The sequence below is a fragment of the Lepidochelys kempii genome, chromosome 1 (genome assembly GCF_965140265.1).
Source record: "Lepidochelys kempii isolate rLepKem1 chromosome 1, rLepKem1.hap2, whole genome shotgun sequence".
Lineage (NCBI taxonomy): Eukaryota > Metazoa > Chordata > Testudines > Cheloniidae > Lepidochelys > Lepidochelys kempii.
This window is the reverse complement of record NC_133256.1, coordinates 183,129,954-183,152,063: the sequence shown is the minus strand read 5'-3', so window position 1 is coordinate 183,152,063 and position 22,110 is coordinate 183,129,954. Positions and strand designations below refer to the sequence as shown.

Below are 22,110 nucleotides of genomic sequence, written 5' to 3'. Positions count from 1 at the left end.
CCAATAACAGCTATGTGAGTGAAACCAAACAATCACTACGCTCTTGAATGAACTCACACAGGAAAATGATAAGACAAAAACACTATCACCTGTGTGTGAGCACTTTTCACAAAGCGGTCACTCTATAACTGACCTATTAGTCCTCATACTCAAAGGAGTCATGCATAACGCTTTCAAAAGACGAGCCTGGGAGCTTAAATTCATAATTTTGCTAGACACTAAACATTATGCATTGAACAGAGATGCTAACTTTATGACTTATTACAACAATCTGAAACCCACTAACCCCCTCTTTTTGTCCTATGACCGTAGAGATGTTAACAGACCACTACCTTGAATGGTCCCTTAGAATATGTGCTAACCACTTATGCTCAATAATCTGTTCCACCCTGCATTTAGCTGTGACACGCTGGGAGTAACTTTCCCAGGCCTGAAGAAGAGCTGTGTGTGGCTCAAAAACTTGCCTCTCTCACCAACAGCAGTTGGTCCAATAAAAGACCTGACCCATCTTGTCTCTCTAATACCAGTTGTTGGTCATGTAACTGACACCTGACACCCTCCCTACAACAGGATGGATTTCCCAGATCCCTCAGGGAATGACATGTCCCAGTAAGCCTTTTCTTAGTGGGGCTGGGCCCTGGACCAGAGTTGGCTGGCCATGGGCCACTACTACCTTAAGGGGCACAGATTACTCTGTTACAATACGTTATTAATAGGGCTGCAGGTTTGTCACAGTAGTAAAAATGTCATATACTGTTGTTTTATTTTATTAAGATGCATCAGATGAAGTGGGCTGTAGCTCACAAAAGCTTACACTCAAATAAATTTATTAGTCTCTAAGGTGCCACAAGTACTCCTGTTCTTTTTGCGGACACAGACTAACACGGCTGCTACTCTGAAACCTGTTATTTTTTTGTTTGTCCATGACTTTTCTTTGTGTTCAGGATTTTAATAAAGCAGCATTTCCCAAATTGTGGGTCACAACCCACCAGCACTGGGTCATAGGAAGGTTCTAAGTGGGCCACTGGTCCGGTACTCAGGGAAGGACCAAGGGTGGAAAGGAAGAGGTTGGAGAGCAAGCCCACTCCTCAGTAGCAACTCCTGTCCTGCGGGGCTGGGCCCAGCTCCCTGCCCTCGCTGTTGCAGCCTGGTGTGTGTTGAGTCCCAGAGCCAGTCACTCAAATTTTGCACTGTGGCCTCAATCATGACAGAGGGGGTGGATGGGCCAAACCTAAGCACTGCTGAGACCCCACCCATGTGCCAGGTTGCAATGCCAGGAGCAGGAAGCTGGGCCCAACCCCATAGGATAGGAGCTACTGCTGCAGGTCAGTGCAGGGTAGACTCACTCTCCAGTCCAAACTGGAGTCCTTAAAGGGGCCTTAACTGCATGCAAGTCACTGGTGCCTGGACTGGTCCTGCTTGAACTCTTCCCCTGAGACCAAGCCCCACTTCCCCTCTTCCCTTCAAGACCCCACCCTCGCTCCGCTGCCCTGCCCTGCCCTGGCCTTGCACTCTACCACAGGGCTTCTCACTTCCCATCTGGGCTCCTTATTGCCCCCTCTCAGTCTGCATGGGCTTCTTACTGCCCCTCCCGCCCCTCAGGACTCAGTCCTGTCCTTTCACCTTGCTCACACCCTGGGAGGTCCTGGGAGGGGAAGGGGAAAGGCCCATGCTGCAGCCAGGGGAGGCAGGGCAGCCCAGCAATGTGGCTACATGGGGAGCTCAGGTTAAGCCAAAGCTGGCCCTTGGGAGGCAGGAGCTCCATGGCCCACTTCCCCACAGGGCGATGCAGCTCATTCGGTCACTGAACCAATAACCCAGCACAGGAGCTCAGGGATACTGACTGCACTAGTGGTGTTTTTCAACTGACGGGTAAAACTAATGTTCTGTCTAAAAAATCCCAGAATTCTTTAGAAAATGGATGTTAATGTTGGTGCATGGCCTGACTGCTCACTTGGGAAATTACTTTCTATCTACTTAGGTCCAGATTTTTAAATGTACAGTATTTAGGTGCGTAAACAAGCAGATAAGTACCTACTGGGATTTTCAAAAGTACCTAGGCACCTAACTCATGCTGAAATTAAGTCTTCTCTGCAGTCCCGAATGGATACAGCATTTTTAATTCCCTTCCTATACTGTTTAGTGATGCTGTGTGCTTTTAAACAGTTTCTAAAGCTCACCACAGCCATGACTGTCATTTAATGGATGGTGAAATGATCCGTGCCTGCAGTTTTTATATAAGTTTGTAAAGCACTTTGATACCCTTCTGAATGAAAGGTGCTATATAAATGGAAGATTAAGATGTGGTTTAAAAAAATCAAAAATATATTCTATAAGCTTTTAAATATTGATAAACCCAGGGAACAAATTGCTGTGGCTGCAACTTCAAAACAATTCCTCTGTTCCAGTTTGCTAAACCAGTGTTTATTTAATATTAATTATTTATACATTTTCTTTCTTCAGATCACCATATTCATTAATAACTTAAAATATAAACTATCATGCACTAAGCATGTATATTTTATTCAAATTATGGGGCCTGATTCTACCACAGTTAGTCATGATTAGAACGTGAGTTGTCCCACTGGCTTTATTGGAATTACTCTGTGAGTAAGGAACTACTCACCGAGAGAAAGGGTGAAAGAATCTGGCCCTATCTGGCCAGCACTGCTGCTTGTTGCACACTCTTAAAAATTTTGGGCCTAACTCTCATGTATACTGTGGCCTGTTTACAGTGCTCTGGCAATAAATTACACTTACATGCAATTAAGGCCCCTTTAAGGACTCCAGTTTGGACTCGAGAGCGAGTTTACCCTGCATGGGCAGCACCACAGTCCAGGCACCAGTGACCCCCCCACTTCCAGTGCTCCATAGCCTCTCCAAAGGAAAGATGCATGTGCCACATGTGGCAATGCTGAGCAAAGCAACATCAAAGAACTTTGGATGGTCTGAGCCCTAGTCTCTCCATGCCTCACTTTCTCATCTGTAAAATGGAGCTAATAGCACTGCCCTATCTCACAGGGTGTTATAAGAATAAGTACATTAAAGATCGTGAGGCCAGATAAAGGGGACTGTATGAATACCTAAGATAGATGAATGGCTTTATGCCATATTTCTGCCCCACAGACGACCTCTATGCTATCTTATTGCATTGGAGTCCAGCTAGATTTCCTCAGCATGTATAATTTGGGGGGAGGAGGGGAAAGGAACCAAATAACCAAGCCAGAAGTGACCAATCACTCCCATTTTACAGCTTCCAAGACATTCTTCCCTAGAGTTTACTTTAGTAATAAAATGGCAGCCTGGTCAGTCAATTCAAGAACTGATGAGTGAGGGCTGTCATTCAAGCATTCCCTTACAAAAAACAAGAGTGAAGAATCTGTATATAGTTCATGTTCCAGAAAGGTTAGGTGAGAATGAATCAAGTTCCATGCTACAGGAAAAGATGAAAACCCATGTCAGATTCCTTTCATTATGCCATGGTGGAAAATCCCTTCCCAACTGACACTCTGTTTAACCCTTTGTATAGAAGTAAGAATCATCACAGTTAAATATCCATTTGCATGTGTTGCTCCCAGGTGGTAAGTGCCAAGTTTGACCTATTCCTCCAAGAGAACATTTCCAGAGTTGCTCCACACACACACCAGGTAGCACTGCAATGTTCATAAATGCTCAAAACCCCTACAGAGACAATTAAATTAAACAGTATACTTAGGCAGCAACTGCTGAAATTCATGATGGAATTCTTTTTTATAACATAAAGGCCACAGGTAGTAAAGAATAGTAGTTTGGCATATCTGAATATGACAACACCTCTTACATCTTATAATTAGATGGCTTTTTTTAAGAGTACTTCTATCTATCAAGCAATTTTGGTCTCATTGTTTAAATCTGGAATTGGTTAAATGCAGCAACTGGAATTTAAAATATCAACATATTTACAAATGCTACCTTAACATCATTTTTGGTTTGCGAATTCAATACATAATGTAGCTGACAGTACATAAACAAAGTCACCTTTTCAGAGCTGAAAGTATGCATCTTTAGAAAATGGTTACTGATGTTGAAGCTTGATCTTTAAGTAACATTTCTTGAGCATGTCAGTGATATGGTACAATTAGTTCCTCATCCAAAAGAAATATGGCATCTCAGATTTCAAATTTTATTATTGCAAGTGTTTGATTTAATATGCTGCATACCAAAGCAGCTAGGGTGGAATACATTGTATCTAGAGCTATACTTCTCATTAAAAACATATTATACCTTAAGGGAAGTATGTTTTTCTATAGGGATTTCACTACAAATTAATTACAGTTTGCTATCCTCTCATTTCATGAGATTCATTGGAGCTATAGAACGGCAGCGTGATTTATGTCTGTGTATCCTACCCTGTCAGAATGGGAAGTGTAGCTTTTCTCATCTCAGAAAAATAATATGGTTGGTAAAAATTCTGTGGACAAACTGCAAAAATGACAGTGTACTGTAGCCTCCACAAAAGACATACATCATCCCCCTAACAAAGCATTACCCACTAGAAACATTACAGAAACATGTGCTGGCTGGGGAAATATAGCACCTCTAGATCTTTTGTCCCTATTCCAGACAAGCAACAGCACTAAATTTCCAGGTTTTTTATGATACCATATTTTATGAAAAGTAGAAACATGACAGATTTTGTTCGGAGAACAAACCATCACAATGACATTTTTAAAATGGCTCTCTTTTAAATGTCTTTTCAAATTTGTAAATATGGCAGGCAACAGAAACGTGCACCCATGAAGATACACAAAAGGGGTCATGGGGAGGTGTTAAATACAGGTAAGTCAGAGAAGTTGGGAAAGTCATTGGAATCCTCAACTGAGTATGGAAAATAGAGGCTTTTCATCTGGGTTTTACAGGAAGCTGAAAGTCACAGTAAAACACTGTAGCAAGTATTCCTATGCTCAATAGAACAGGCTAGAAGTAGAGCTGGGTGAAATTTTGGGGCCACATTTTTTCCAGGTTTCACCAACACAGAAATGTTTCATGAATGTGTGTGGATTTTATCAAATTGTTTCAAAATTGTATCAAATTTGTATCAAACTGTATCAAAATCAAAACATTTTGTTTCAATAATTTCGCAATGATTTAAAAAAAAATTTTTTTTAAAAAATCAAAATATTTTAAAATGGTCAGAATCAAAACAAAACATTTCAGTTTCATTGAAACAAAAGGTTTCATTTGACCCAAAATGACAATTTTTCCAACTTTTCGATTTGCTGAAAATTTTCATTTTTTGTCCAACCTGAAATGAATTTTTTGATTTAGTGAAAATGCCAATGTACCAAAAAATCCATTATTTGCACAGCTGTAGTTAGAAGTCCATCCTCTCCATAGCTTTAAATAAAGAGGTAAAGCCAGGAGCTCACATTTATGTTGGAAGGAAATGAGCTGGCCAGGTTTGGAAGGAAGAATCTTACATAAGGACCCAGGGACCAGAACCAGGTTTGCAGAGCCAGGTGGTTGGGAGGATGAGGTTCCCACAGTGCTACTGGGAAGCTATGCATAGGTACAGCCTGGGAGCACTGTGGAGACTAGGTGCTGCAGGAAGTACAGCCCAAGAGACCCGGAGTGACAGTATCCTGAGGCACTCTGATTGGCCAAGTGTCCCTACTTAATCTCAAGGGTTGCCCCAGGAAGTTGTCTGGGCAACCATAAAGACCTTGGTCTGCTGCAATGTCAGACTTACCTAATCTCTGACTCCAGCCAGATTTTGATCCTGATTCCTGCCTCTCAATTCTAGCCTGGCACTGCCTCTAATCTCCAGTCTGTGACTCTGAATTATGTTTATGGGACCTGGCCTTGTGATTCATCCAACTCCTGCCAAGTGGCCAGACCTCAGTCCAACTGTTATCGCTAGAACAGACAGCCTGTGCCCTGGTCCCTTACATCTTATTGGTGTGATGGTACTTCCATACTAATGGCAGAGAGTACTAATAGCACAAGATTTACCATTTCTACAGTTACTCTGCTGTTGTTGCTGGGCAACACTTCCATTAAAAGACAAGGTTCTTTCTTAGCTCACGTAGAGGGAGCAGTCTCTGCACTTTCCCCACGACCAGGGGTTGTGATTGCCCTGGATTTTGAACAATGTTTGGGGTTAAGTTTCCTTCCACCCTCCATCTTCATGCTTACACATCCCAGCACCTGCATGTAAGATCCAGAGGCATACACCATATGGAAACTATTAAAAGGAACCCAAAGCAGAGGGAAAGAGCTCTTGTGAGAAATTCCCATGACTTTCGTTCCTAGAGCAGTAGCATCCCTTGTCTATATTTATCCATGGGGACTATCTGATATGCAATCTGGCCTCCAAGCAATTATGTTGACAGAAAAATGATAGGGAAAGCTCACACACAAAAAGGGAAAGCTTATTTTTGAGGGGTTGTTTTGGCATCATAGGTGTTGGGCTATAGGATACTAGTGACAAGGACTCTGACTTGGGATTTCTCTGGAAAAAGACTATGAAATGATTTATAATTTAGTTAATATTTGCATTGTTAAAAAGGGACTCTGTCTCTGTTGGAAGATATTTGTGTCTGTCAGACACCACTCAATTGCTCAAGGTGCTGGCCTAGTTCAAAACCAAGTTATTAAAAACTAATCTTTGTTCTTGTTGTAGTTACTGAACTGATGCTATAAAAAGGACTATATGATTTACAGCATCCATCTCTAGGGAGGCTTCACTCAGACTTTTTTGTTGTTGTTATTGATGTGCCTTGGGGATTGGATCCTGCCATTCCATGCAATCTAACTTGCTCCTTCCTGGCTGGGAAAGCAAAACAGTTGGGAAGCTATGGGTAGACCTATGAAGATTCATAGGTAGAGCTTCGCGAACCAGCTGAGCAGCGGGGAACCAGCTGAGCAGCACACAGCAGGAGTTTGCCTGGGATTGGTGAGTATCCAAGTGCGTGTTTGCTGAGTAATGACAGGTTTCAGAGTAACAGCCGTGTTAGTCTGTATTCGCAAAAAGAAAAGGAGTACTTGTGGCACCTTAGAGACTAACCAATTTATTTGAGCATGAGCTTTCGTGAGCTACAGCTCACTTCATCGGATGCATGCCGTGGAAACTGCAGCAGACATCGGCATGCATCCGATGAAGTGAGCTGTAGCTCACGAAAGCTCATGCTCAAATAAATTGGTTAGTCTCTAAGGTGCCACAAGTACTCCTTTTCTTTTTGCTGAGTAAGTATCCGAGTGTGTGTTTGCTGGGAGAGCCTGAGCAAGTGCCTGATTGGCTGGTAGCCTGCAGGGGGTGGGCACTGGGGCTGTCTGTTTGTTTGTTTCAGGGAAGCCTGGCTGTTTAAAAATAGCCAGAGCTTCGTGAACCAGCTGAGCAGCGGGGAAAAAGCAGAGGAGCACACAGCAGGAGTTTGCCTGGGAGTTCGCCTGGAGTGAGCCCAGTGAGGCTTACATCTTGCCAACTTCTCTGAGGAAGCTCATAGTAGGAAGGTGATATGGAAGGGGGCGTTCAGCTGTTGTGACCTGCATTGGATGTGCCATGTTTGTCTTTCTTCCACAGGACAGAAGCGACTTTGTCTGTACAAAGTGCAAGTTAGTCTCCATATTGGAAGAGAAGATTGAAGGTCTGGAGCAACAGATAATGACCCTGGTTGCATACGAGAAACGGAGGATTTTCTGGACAAAAGTCAGGATATGCTTCTACGGGCACAAAGCTCTAAAGATTTAGAGCAGGTTGCACGGCGGAGCCAAGAGGCCAGTGAAGAAGCTTGGCAACATGTGACCTCCAGAAGAAGGGGGAATGTCCGGGTTCCAGCAACGCGGACACAGGTAACTAACCACTTTCATGTTCTCTCCACAGCTACCATTGCGGAGAGTGGACCAGATGATATGTCTGGGGGGAGAAAGCAGAAGGAGACTCTGCTGGTTGGAAGGCATGAGATGCACTGTCCTGAGATGGGGGGTTCCACGACCACCACTCCCAAGAGAAGGAGGCGGGTGGTGGTGGTCGAGGACTCTCTCCTCCGGGGGACTGAGTCATCTATCTGCCGCCCTCACCGGGAAAACCGAGAAGTCTGCTGCTTGCCGGGGGCTAAGATTCGCGATGTGATGGAGAGACTGCCGAGACTCATCAAGCCCTCGGATTGCTACCCCTTCCTGCTTCTCCACGTGGGCACCAATGATACTGCCAAGAATGACCTTGAACAGATCACTGCGGACTACGTGGCTCTGGGAAGAAGGATAAAGGAGTTTGAGGCGCAAGTGGTGTTCTTGTCCATCCTCCCCGTGGAAGGAAAAGGCCTGGGTAGGGACCGTCGAGTCGTGGAAGTCAACGAATGGCTACACAGGTGGTGTCGGAGAGAAGGCTTTGGATTCTTTGACCATGGGATGGTCTTCCATGAAGGAGGAGTGCTGGACAGAAATGGGCTCCACCTTACGAAGAGAGGGAAGAGCATCTTTGCGAGCAGGCTGGCTAACCTAGTGAGGAGGGCTTTAAACTAGGTTCACCGGGGGAAGGAGACCAAAGCCCTGAGGTAAGTGGGAAAGCGGGATACCGGGAGGAAGCACAGGCAGGAATCTCTGTGAGGGGAGGGGCGATCAGCAGGTTATCTCAAGTGCTTATATATGAATGCACAAAGCCTTGGAAACAAGCAGGGAGAACTGGAGGTCCTGGTGATGTCAAGGAACTATGACGTGATTGGGATAACAGAGACTTGGTGGGATAACTCACATGACTGGAGTACTGTCATGGATGGTTATAAACTGTTCAGGAAGGACAGGCAGGGCAGAAAAGGTGGGGGAGTAGCACTGTATGTAAGGGAGCAGTATGACTGCTCAGAGCTCCGGTACGAAACTGCAGAAAAACCTGAGTGTCTCTGGATTAAGTTTAGAAGTGTGAGCAACAAAAGTGATGTAGTGGTGGGAGACTGCTATAGACCACCAGACCAGGGGGATGAGGTGGATGAGGCTTTCTTCCGGCAGCTCGCAGAAGCTACTAGATCGCACGCCCTGGTTCTCATGGGTGACTTTAATTTTCCTGATATCTGCTGGGAGAGCAATACAGCGGTGCATAGACAATCCAGGAAGTTTTTGGAAAGCGTAGGGGACAATTTCCTGGTGCAAGTGCTAGAGGAGCCAACTGGGGAGGGGGGGAGCTTTTCTTTACCGGCTGCTCACAAACCGGGAAGAATTAGTGGGGGAAGCAAAAGAGGATGGGAATCTGGGAGGCAGTGACCATGAGTTGGTTGAGTTCAGGATCCTGACACAGGGAAAAAAGGTAAGCAGCAGGATACGGACCCTGGATTTCAGGACAGCAGACTTCGACTCCCTCAGGGAACGGATGAGTAGGATCCCCTGGGGGACTAACATGAAGGGGAAAGGAGTCCAGGAGAGCTGGCTGTATTTCAAGGAATCCCTGTTGAGGTTACAGGGACAAACCATCCCGATGTGTCGAAAGAATAGTAAATATGGCAGGCGACCAGCTTGGCTTAACGGTGAAATCTTAGCGGATCTTAAATATAAAAAAGAAGCTTACAAGAAGTGGAAGTTTGGACATATGACCAGGGAAGAGTATAAAAATATTGCTCGGGCATGTAGGAATGAAATCAGGAGGGCCAAATCGCACCTGGAGCTGCAGCTAGCGAGAGATGTCAAGAGTAACAAGAAGGGTTTCTTTAGGTATGTTGGCAACAAGAAGAAAGCCAAGGAATGTGTGGGCCCCTTACTGAATGAGGGAGGCAACCTAGTGACAGAGGATGTGGAAAAAGCTAATGTACTCAATGCTTTTTTTGCCTCTGTCTTCACGAACAAGGTCAGCTCCCAGACTGCTGCGCTGGGCATCACAACATGGGGAATAGATGGCCAGCCCTCTGTGGAAAAAGAGGTGGTTAGGGACTATTTAGAAAAGCTGGATGTGCACAAGTCCATGGGGCAGGACGAGTTGCATCCAAGAGTGCTAAAGGGATTGGCGGCTGTGATTGCAGAGTCATTGGCCATTATCTTTGAAAACTCGTAGCAAACGGGGGAAGTCCCGGATGACTGGAAAAAGGCTAATGTAGTGCCAATCTTTAAAAAAGGGAAGAAGGAGGATCCTGGGAACTACAGGCCAGTCAGCCTCACCTCAGTCCCCGGAAAAATCATGGAGAAGGTCCTCAAAGAATCAATCCTGAAGCACTTACATGAGAGGAAAGTGATCAGGAACAGTCAGCATGGATTCACCAAGGGAAGGTCATGCCTGACTAATCTAATCACCTTCTATGGTGAGATTACTGGTTCTGTGGATGAAGGGAAAGCAGTGGATGTGTTGTTTCTTGACTTCAGCAAAGCTTTTGACACGGTCTCCCACAGTATTCTTGTCAGCAAGGTAAAGAAGTATGGACTGGATGAATGCACTATAAGGTGGGTAGAAAGTTGGCTAGATTGTCGGGCTCAACGGGTAGTGATCAATGGCTCCATGTCTAGTTGGCAGCCGGCGTCAAGTGGAGTGCCCCAGGGGTCGGTCCTGGGGCCGGTTTTGTTCAATATCTTCATCAATGATCTGGAGGATGGTGTGGATTGCACTCTCAGCAAATTTGCGTATGATACTAAACTGGGAGGAGTGGTAGATACGCTGGAGGGCAGGGATAGGATACAGAGGGACCTAGACAAATTGGAGGATTGGGCCAAAAGAAATCTGATGAGGTTCAATAAGGATAAGTGCAGGGTCCTGCACTTAGGACGGAAGAACCCAATGCACAGCTACAGACTAGGGACCGAATGGCTAGGCAGCAGTTCTGCGGACAAGGACCTAGGGGTGACAGTGGACGAGAAGCTGGATATGAGTCAGCAGTGTGCCCTTGTTGCCAAGAAGGCCAATGGCATTTTGGGATGTATAAGTAGGGGCATAGCGAGCAGATCGAGGGACGTGATCGTCCCCCTCTATTCGACATTGGTGAGGCCTCATCTGGAGTACTGTGTCCAGTTTTGGGCCCCACACTTCAAGAGGAATGTGGATAAATTGGAGAGAGTCCAGCGAAGGGCAACAAAAATGATTAGATGTCTGGAACACATGACTTATGAGGAGAGACTGAGGGAACTGGGATTGTTTAGTCTGCAGAAGAGAAGAATGAGGGGGGATTTGATAGCTGCTTTCAACTACCTGAGAGGTGGTTCCAGAGAGGATGGTTCTAGACTATTCTCAGTGGTGGAAGAGGACAGGGCATGGAGTAATGGTCTCAAGTTGCAGTGGGGGAGGTTTAGGTTGGTTATTAGGAAAAACTTTTTCACTAGGAGGGTGGTGAAACACTGGAATGCGTTACCTAGGGAGGTGGTAGAATCTCCTTCCTTAGAAGTTTTTAAGGTCAGGCTTGACAAAGCCCTGGCTGGGATGATTTAATTGGGGATTGGTCCTGCTTTGAGCTGGGGGTTGGACTAGATGACCTCATGAGCTTAATGGGGCTAAATCGGGGGGCCCAGATAATCTTCATCCAAGAATATTAAAAGAATTGGCACAAGAAATTGCAAGCCCATTAGCAAGAATTTTTAATGAATCTGTAAATTCAGGGGTTGTACCATATGATTGGAGAATTGCTAACATAGTTCCTATTTTTAAGAAAGGGAAAAAAAGTGATCCAAGTAATTATAGGCCTGTTAGTTTGACATCTGTAGTATGCAAGGTCTTGGAAAAAATTTTGAAGGAGAAGGTAGTTAAGGACATTGAAGTCAATGGTAAATGGGACAAAATACAACATGGTTTTACAAAAGGTAGATCGTGCCAAACCAACTTGATTTCCTTCTTTGAGAGAGTAACAGATTTTTTAGATAAAGGAAACGCAGTGGATCTAATTTATTTAGATTTTAGTAAGGCGTTTGATACTGTGCCACATGGGGAATTATTAGTTAAATTGGATAAGATGGGCATCAATAGGAAAATTGAAAGGTGGATAGGGAATTGGTTAAAGGGGAGACTACAACGGGTCCTACTGAAAGGTGAACTGTCAAGTTGGAGGGAGGTTACCAGTGGAGTTCCTCAAGGATCAGTTTTGGGACCAATCTTATTTAATCTTTTTATTACTGACCTGGGCACAAAAAGTGGGAGTGTGCTAATAAAGTTTGCAGATGATACAAAGCTGGGAGGTATTGCTAATTTAGAGAAGGACAGGGATACCCTACAGGAGGATCTGGATGACCTTGTAAACTGGAGTAATAGGAATAGGATGAAATTTAATAGTGAGAAGTGTAAGGTCATGCATTTAGGGATTAATAACAAGAATTTTAGTTATAAGCTAGGGACGCATCAACTAGAAGTAACGGAGGAGGAAAAGGACCTTGGAGTATTGGTTGATCATAGGTTGACTATGAGCTGCCAATGTGATATGGCTGTGAAAAAAGCTAATGTCGTCTTGGGATGCATCAGGAGAGGTATTTCCAGTAGGGATAAGGAGGTTTTAGTACCGTTATATAAGGCACTGGTGAGACCTCACCTGGAATACTGTGTGCAGTTCTGGTCTCCCATGTTTAAGAAGGATGAATTCAAACTGGAACAGGTACAGAGAAGGGCTACTAGGATGATCCGAGGAATGGAAAACTTGTCTTATGAAAGGAGACTCAGGGAGCTTGGCTTGTTTAGCCTAACTAAAAGAAGGTTGAGGGGAGATATGATTGCTCTCTATAAATATATCAGAGGGATAAATACCAGAGAGGGAGAGGAATTATTTAAACTCAGTACCAATGTGGACACAAGAACAAATGGATATAAACTGGCCACTAGGAAATTTAGATTAGAAATTAGACGAAGGTTTCTAACCATCAGAGGAGTGAAGTTTTGGAATAGCCTTCCGAGGGAAGTGGTGGGGGCAAAAGATCTATCTTGCTTTAAGATTAAACTCGATAAGTTTATGGAGGAGATGGTATGATGGGATAACATGGTTTTGGTAATTAAATATTCATGGTAAATAGGCCCAATGGCCTGTGATGGGTTTTTAGATGGGGTAAGATCCAAGTTACCCGGGAAAGAATTTTCTGTAGTATCTGGCTGATGAATCTTGCCCATATGCTCAGGGTTTAGCTGATCGCCATATTTGGGGTCGGGAAGGAATTTTCCTCCAGGGCAGATTGGAAGGCCCTGGAGGTTTTTCGCCTTCCTCTGTAGCATGGGGCATGGGTCACTTGCTGGAGGATTCTCTGCTCCTTGAGGTCTTCAAACTACAATTTGAGGACTTCAATAGCACAGATATAGGTGTGAGGTCTTTTTTAGGAGTGGTGGGTGAAGTTCTGTGGCCTGCATTGTGCAGGAGGTCAGACTAGATGATCATAATGGTCCCTTCTGACCTAAATATCTATGAATCTATGAATCTATGAATCTATGAGGTCCCTTCCAACCCTGATATTCTATGATTCTATGATTCATGCTGCCCCAATGTGGGGAAGGTGTGCTGACTGATTTCATTGGCCTTCAAATGAGAGCTATAAATGGGTAGGAAGGTCATCTAGTTTCACTGTCGAGTCTGCACCCTGTACATCAAAGCATATTCTTAGAGATGGGCCCAAACCAAAACTCTAGACCTACACACAACAAATCTGAATTTTGCAGTTTTAGCCCATCTCTGTTCTGTACAAACATTAAGTCAGATTCAGCGGCAGGCTACTGACTATCTGCCCAAATAGGAGAACAGGGAGGAAAGATATAAGGAACTTTCCTTCCTTGTATTCCACCAAGCGGAGCTCAACCACAAGGCTCTGAGTTCTGTGCTCAGACAAAACTAAGTTCACGCAACATTAGAAACACTGAGCTCCTAAGGATGTTACAATATCCCTGGATACATTGCAAAGAGCCATTTGCAATTCCATTCCATTCCACCCAGGAGTATACACAGAAGTCTTCAAATGTTAGATTGAGTCACCCTTATATTTTGACAAGCCAGACAAAACATTTGGCATGAGAACTAAAAGATATTTTTTCACTTTCATCTGTTTCTGATAGTAACTTTTGACAGCACGAGTACTCATACCTGAAATCCTAACCAACATACTAGAGAAAAATGTTTAATTCCTAACCCCGTAGTCCTTACTTTGTCATACTAAACAAAAGTGAGCATGCTATCACTACTAAAGTTAATTAAGAAATAGATAGGTGCTTCTGTCATTACAAATGTGTTGTAATAACCAATGCTGTTCTACCAATAAAATAAAAACCAGCAGGATCTTATTAAAGGGGAAAAGGCAAAATGCTACATTTATTGTGAATACAGAAAGAATCATAGTAAGCAGTTAATTATAGCTAAAACATTCCATTCAGTTTCATATTTATTCACACATTCATTCATTCACACACACACAGGTTCTGCAAGGTTGTTATCATAGTTACCAGCCTTAGAGTTGCTCATGCCAAGACACTGGCCAGGTGGCCTGGACACGAGGAGGGAGCAGGGCCTTGTCAGATGCTCATCTGATGCTCCTGGAAGTTGGTTTGCAGAATCAGACCCCAAAGTTCTGTTTCTAGAGTCCATTTTTATAGGAATTTCTTCCTATGCCAGTCTATGGGAATTGCTTTATCACTCTGTTGCTGAATCAATCAGCAGATGGCACATTCCTGATGGCTCCGTGCTGCCAGATCTTCAGTTCTCCCATCCTTGAGGCTGTTGGGTGGATTCCAGTCTGCCCTCTAGGGGGTCATCTGGTTGTCTCCACCCTGCGCATTCTTCGGCCGATCGCCACTGGATTCTTAGGCTGGCACCTCCCTGATCATTCATTTATTATCCACACCAAACATACATCCACATACATCCTCTATCTCTATTTTAATCACAAGTGTTAACAAAGCGAGATAAACACAGCAAAAGGGTGGGGAGTCTCTGTGTGCTGTTTCTGTTGTTACAAAGTATTGCTTTGAGATCAGACTCTGTCTTAGAATGTACTAACACAATTAGCAGCTTGCATGTTTTACACAGAGAGGGAGATAAAGAGTAAAAACAAGAGACCAAAAACCAAGATACCTCTTAATTAGTAATACTCTGGAATTTAAACTATGGGGAATCAAACTCATTTGTGATTTTAATACAGAGCTTCTTTAATATGAACCAACATAACAATGCTACCCATATTGCAATGCAATTTATATGGGGTTAAATTCATTCCTAATCTATCAATAATGGGAACAAAGCACACAGTCATCTAGGACTGAACCTGGGCTAGGAAGTGCTGCTATGATTGACTGGTTTGGGGAAGGGCAGCCAATCAGCACAGGCATTCACCTAAACCAGCTGTGTAGAACAGTGAGAGTGTGCCCTGGTCTATACTTAAAATGTAGATAGATATAGCTACAGCACTCAGGGGTGTAAAAAATCCACACTCCTCAGTGCCACAGTTCTGCCAACCTAACCCCAGGTATAGACACGGCTAGGTTAAAGGAAATATGCATCTGTCAAGTTAGCTATCATCATTCAGTGGTCTTCCTACAATGACAAAAAAACTTCTTCTGTCACGTAGTTGCATCTAACCTTGCAGTTATGCTGGCACAGCTATGCCGTTATAGTTAAGAAACATAAGAATGGCCATATTGGGTCAGACCAAAGGTCCATCTAGCCCAGTATTCTGTCTTCCGATAGTGGCCAATGTCAGGTGCCCCAGAGGGAATGAACAGAACAGGGAATCATCAAGTGATCCATCTTCTGTCGCCCATTCCCAGCTTCTGGCAAACAGAGGCTAGGGACACGATCGCTGTCCATCCTGGCTAATAGTCACTGATGGACCTAGCCACCATGAATTTATCTAGTTCTTTTTTGAACCCTGTCATAGTCTTGGCCTTCACAACATCCTCTGGCAAGGACTTCCACAGGTTGACTGTGCATTGTGTGAAAAAATACTTCCTTTTGTTTGTTTTTTGTTTGTTCCTGTATTGTAGACATGGCTGGAGAGAAAGAGAGACAACCCTGTCTACAAAAGAAATCCATTGAGCTGGCAGTTCTGCCCATCACTTTGCAGCAGTTCCACAGCTATATATGGCAGTGGAAGTTGGAGTCAATGACTATATGGCTGACTGGTTGCAAAGTGTAAAGTAACCTATAGGAAAAGAGTACTATCCCTTTAAAAAGTTTAAAAAGTGTTCTGTGTTTTAGAGAGCAATCAGAGCATCAGCATGTATGTAGCTTGGCCTAGCACGTTTGCGCATATTAAGTAAATAGTTATTTGGGACCCATCTACACTCATAGTTGCAGCATGTTGTTTTTGTTGTATAAAGAATACAAGACACAACAGTGGACTTTCTTCCTCAGTTTGCCAGTAGTGTTGCGTAGGCATGCATCAGTTTAGCACCAAGATCAGGAATTTGGCCCTGTCATAAATATAAAGGGAAGGGTAAACCTCTTTGAAATCCCTCCTGGCCAGGGGAAAGCTCCTCTCACCTGTAAAGGGTTAAGAAGCTAAAGGTAACCTCGCTGGCACCTGACCAAAATGACCAATGAGGAGACAAGATACTTTCAAAAGCTGGGAGGAGGGAGAAAAATAAAGGGTCTGCGTGTCTGTCTATATGCTGGTTTCTGCCGGGGATAGACCAGGAATGGAGTCTTAGAACTTTTAGTAAGTAATCTAGTTAGGTATGTGTTAGATTATGATTTCTTTAAATGGCTGAGAAAAGAATTGTGCTGAATAGAATAACTATTTCTGTCTGTGTATCTTTTTTGTAACTTAAGGTTTTGCCTAGAGGGGTTCTCTATGTTTTTGAATCTAATTACCCTGTAAGATATCTACCATCCTGATTTTACAGGGGGGATTTCTTTATTTCTATTTACTTCTATTTTTATTAAAAGTCTTCTTGTAAGAAACTGAATGCTTTTTCATTGTTCTCAGATCCAAGGGTTTGGGTCTGTGGTCACCTATGCAAATTGGTGAGGCTTTTTATCCAACATTTCCCAGGAAAGGGGGGGTGCAAGTGTTGGGAGGATTGTTCATTGTTCTTAAGATCCAAGGGTCTGGGTCTGTAGTCACCTAGGCAAATTGGTGAGGCTTTTTACCAAACCTTGTCCAGGAAGTGGGGTGCAAGGTTTTGGGAAGTATTTTGGGGGGAAAGACGCGTCCAAACAGCTCTTCCCCAGTAACCAGTATTAGTTTGGTGGTGGTAGCGGCCAATCCAAGGACGACGGGTGGAATATTTTGTACCTTGGGGAAGTTTTGACCTAAGCTGGTAAAGATAAGCTTAGGAGGTTTTTCATGCAGGTCCCCACATCTGTACCCTAGAGTTCAGAGTGGGGGAGGAACCTTGACAGGCCCTGAAAATAAACAATGGAGCCAATTCTCCATTGTTCTGCACTTTGTGTAATCATTTACACCAGTGGAAAGTGAATACAAAGTCAGTGTAAAACATTAACAGATCAGAATGATAGCATTTTATATCCCATTTGCACTTCAGTAAAAGAAATCACAAAAGATACAGGGCAACAGAGAATCAGGAACTATATTTAACCTTGACCCCTGCTTCTATAAAAATGCCCACTTGTAAAGTCAAAGCACGTACTCATGGCTCAAGAAACCTGTATGTGTTTTCATCCTCCAAACTTTTAAAAGTTGCCTATAACTTGCACATCTCTGAAACACAATGCCCTATTGTTTCCGTACAGACATTTTTTTTATATATACACATATGCATACTTGAAAAGTAAATGAGCCTGGAAAGCAGCCACTTTGCCACTAGTACTACAATAAATAATGCTCTTGTCTCCTGAAAGAAATAGCAGCTCTTTGAACATTATTTCACCTTCTCACAACATTTCTAGAAATAATACTGAGCAACTGCAGTATAAGTGCATTATACCTTCAAAGTGCTATGTAATATTCATCATTATGGCTCGAAACATCCCTGAGAATTATGTATTATCCTCTTTTTACAGATGGGGAAATCAAGACAAAGAGATGTTATGCCCCAGTTAGTCATGGTAGAAGAGTTGCGACTATGGCACAGAATCAAGAGTATGGGTAGGGAAATCCAGCAGATTCTGTTTGAAGGGATGGTATCATTCCAGCTCTGCACAAGAAGCCCCTTATGTTTCAGGTGTTCCCCCAACTACTCTCTCCACTTAGCCTACTGTAATACTGTAGAACCTCAGAGTTGCAAACACCAGAGTTATAAACTGACCAGTCAACCGCACACCTCATTTGGAACCGTAGGTACGAATCAGGCAGCAGCAGAGACAAACAAAAAACAAATGCAGTGCAATACTGTGTTAAACATAAACTACTAAAAAAATAAAGGGGAAGTTTAAAAAGAGATTTGACAAGGTAAAGAAACTGTTTCTGTGCTTTTTCGTTTTAATTAAGATGGTTAAAAGCGGTGTTTTTCTTCTGTATAGAAAAGTTTCAAAGCAAAGTCAATGCTCAGTTGTAAACTCTTGAAAGAACAACCATAATGTTTTGTTCAGAGTTACAAACATTTCAGTGTTGCGAACAACCTCCATTCCCAAGGTGCTCGTAACTGAGGTTCTACGGTACAAGTAATTAAATAATAATAATAGACAAAGACCCAGATTTGAGGGGAGAGGGTTCAGTGCTGTAGGAAAGTCATTAGCACAGCTTTGTCCTGATTCCCAGTTCTAACCATTAGACAACAGGGCCTCAGTTGAGGGAAAGAGACTAACATATTGACACTTCACCTCCTAGGATCCAGGAACAGGCAAATATTATTAGATGGGGAAAATATTCAGGAGGAGAAATCAAAAGGAAGAGGATTGTGTTGAAGAAAAGTGGAAGGAAATATTCCAGAAGAAATATTGTACTTCTAACAGAGCAGTAGACCAGGCCTTAGTTTCTCAATCAACATTTTTCAAAGCAGGGTTATACCCTCACAGCAGCCCCGTATCTCTTTAAGTAGTGCTGACTTAAAGACAAGCCTGAAATATTAAGGGGGGAGAGAGAGAACAGTCAGTTCCTGCAACAGTAGCAACTTTAATGATTAACCCTGTGCATTCCAGGGACCAAGCCTTTCAGGACCAATTATTTTTGCTAGAATGCAGGATACTGAATATAAGCTGCACCCACCAGTGTCCTTTTAAGTGCATGCCCTGTCTTTCTCACATCATCCAAATGAATACACCTGTAGGCAACTCACAAATTAGATATGAAAATATGGGAACAAGAAGCAGTCCCACCATTTGTGAAGGTTTAGATCATGCATGCACAAGTTTCCTTAGCATATATAAATATACCTGAGAATATGGACAGCACTTTAAAGGCATCTTTTTCCTCATCCCTGCATTAAGTGCAAAAATAGAGCAGTGGAAAATCTGGCCCACTATGTTGAGGGATTAGGGATTATGATGAATGGTCTTGCCTATATTCAAAGGGCATGGTTGGATGTGGCAGCAGGTCCTCAGCTGGTATAAATAGTCACTGAAGTAAATGGAACTATGACCATCTATACCAGCTCAGGATCTGCCCCCAGATTTTAAACCATATTCTGTGGCCACTCTTACTTCAGTTTAAATCTGGTTTATATCAATTTAGCTAAACTCAAGTCCTTATCAAATTAAGCTAAATGAAACCTGGTTTATATTGATTTAGCTTAATTCAATAAGGACTTGTGTTTAGGTAAATTGATATAAACCAGGTTTGAATTGAACTAAGAGTGGCCACAGAGGGTTTTGCACTTGTTTAACTAAACCATTTTTAAAACTGGTTTCAATTTAAGTCATCTTTGAATACAGACAAGAGTTAGGATTCTGATTCATAATCCCACAGATAGCAGCTTCATTTCATTTGTGAGTTGCACCAGTAAAACTCAAAGTGTGGTTTTAAACCACTTCAGTTTAACTAGTGTAAAAGGATGTGTGGATACTCTTATTTTGGCTTGAACTATTCTTATTTGCATTTAGCTTAGGTTGATTAGGAACAGATTTAAACTACAGCAAAATAAATCACTCAGTCTGAAATAAGGATGTTCACATAGGGTTTTTACAATTGTTTAACTAAATCAGTTCAACTAAACTGGAGCACATTTGTGTGTAGACAAGTTCTTAATTTAGTATATACACCAAGTGTTTGGTCCTGAGGTGCTTGACTCACTGAGCAGAATTACTATTTTATCAGCTGAGCAGTGGTGTAAAACATATGTCCCTGATGATTTTCTAAAAGACACATTTCTGTGAATGATTTGCTGACCCAAGCCATAATCCCTGTGCCAATTTTTCCAAACCCTCCTGTTTAAACCAAAATGTCAGGCTTTTGTAAGGTCCTGTTTCACAGATTGCCTTCAGACTATAAATAAAGACAAAGAGTGCTTTTGCTTTTTTGCGCCAAGAGAGGTTTCTGACATCCTGAACACTGTTATGGTTAGTAAATGCACTACACCTGTCAAGCACTCTACTTGATACTGTCTCCACCACGGGTCATGTCCCTCAGCATTGAGTTCTTGGGGCAGAAATGAGAGCCTACAACAAAGAATCCTGCAGCTGTTGCTCCAAAAAGACCTGTCTTATCTGTCAGTGCAAGAAAAATTAAAGATAACGCAGCAGACTGGCATAATTTAATGATGAAATGGGAGACCCTGAATAATAATGGATTTACTACTGCAAACAAAATTGTAAACTTGAATTGGCACACAATTTAAAGATAACAAGCTGGAGATAGAATGTGACAACATTCCTCTGACTGTGGAAAGCTGTCTCCAGACTATAATGAAGAACTTGAGATGTTCTGTGCAGAATTGCTTGGGACCTTGGAAAACATGGCAACAATACAACTGAAAATGGAAAAACTATGTTCAACTACTAAAGGAATTTGTGACTTAGAAACATACCATTATGAAAACAGAGATTGCAGGACACCACTCTTTCACACATGGCCCACTACGTACTTCTATGAGGTTTATTTCAAGCTCACTGAAATGTACAAGAAGGAACTACGACTTAAGCAAATGACTGTGCAAGAGATTGCTCATCCTGCTGACCAATATCTCATGATGGTTTATTTATCATCTTGGTTGTACCAGCCCTATATTGAAAAAAGCAGTAAACTACTGCTAGAAAGCATGTTGCTGGAAACAGGACACAGACAAGTGTAGCGTTTACGACTGCTTCTAATGATACTTGTGACACTGAAGCAGCAACAAACTGCAAGATTAATTATATGTTGTATTTTTATAAGGTTATTAAAATCTGTTTTTCCTCTGTTTGGGGGGAAAAAAAAGGTCTTTGATAAAGGGCCTGACTTAATTTGTTACCCCTTGATTGACATCTGTTTATGTGGGAGGAGAGTTAGGCTATTTATGAGCAATGGTATTGCATGAGCAGCCTGAGAGCATCCCACTTAGTTTACACCTCTGGGCCTGATGCCCCATTGCCCTACAACTTGCACAGCCATATACCAGTGCAGTGGGTGGAAAAGAAAAGGCAAAATGCCACTGGAATATCTTCATGGGCAGAATTAACTAACTTGTGTAGAGACATTGCAAAAGAAAGTAGCTTGGAACGTGATATTATTTTCCAGGGCTTAATAAATTGCTTATCCATTTGCCACTATGTGACTGGCCTAATGGTCCCAATTCTGATCTCCCACAAGTTTTATATTAGTATTACTCCAATGACTTCAGTGAAATTATTTCCAATTTACACAAGCATGAGAGAAATAAGAATCAAGCTTCTTGTTCTCCTAAGTCATCCTTGAAAGAGGCTTAACCATGTTACACAGATGGTGACATGCACATGCATAAGAAAGAATATCTTTCTTCATCTTGACAATCAGAGCACTGGGCAGAAATCACAGGCCAGGAGTGCCTACCACAAGCCATAATAATGTTTTGTTCTAATTAAACAGTCTGTTGCCTCTGGCCTGCACTAGTTGTAAGTTAGATGCTAAATGCCAACTGAACCAGAATGTGACCCAACCACCAGAGAGACATGTGGGTAAACCATGCACAGCAGCTGGGATGATATACAGTAAGGAGCTGGTTCATGGGGAGAGTCACTGCCACCCAGTATTTCCAGAGAATAAGCAAATCTCTCTTTGTCTCTAAACTCTGTTTCCCTGGCCCTCTACAACAAGGATTTGTTTATTTATTTTTTGTCTTGGCTCCTCTCTTTCTCTCTCTCTCTCTGCTAAGGAGCTTGCAAGAAAAAGAAACCTCCATGACAGCTTGAAATGATATGT

At 42.7% G+C, this 22,110-nt stretch overlaps 1 pseudogene; it reads left to right on the top strand.

The window, feature by feature from the left end:
- LOC140906007 (cyclin-dependent kinase 2-interacting protein pseudogene) overlaps positions 1-21,025 on the top strand; it is a 29,242-nt pseudogene extending 8,217 nt beyond the window's left edge.
- Positions 21,026-22,110: the final 1,085 nt, after the last annotated feature.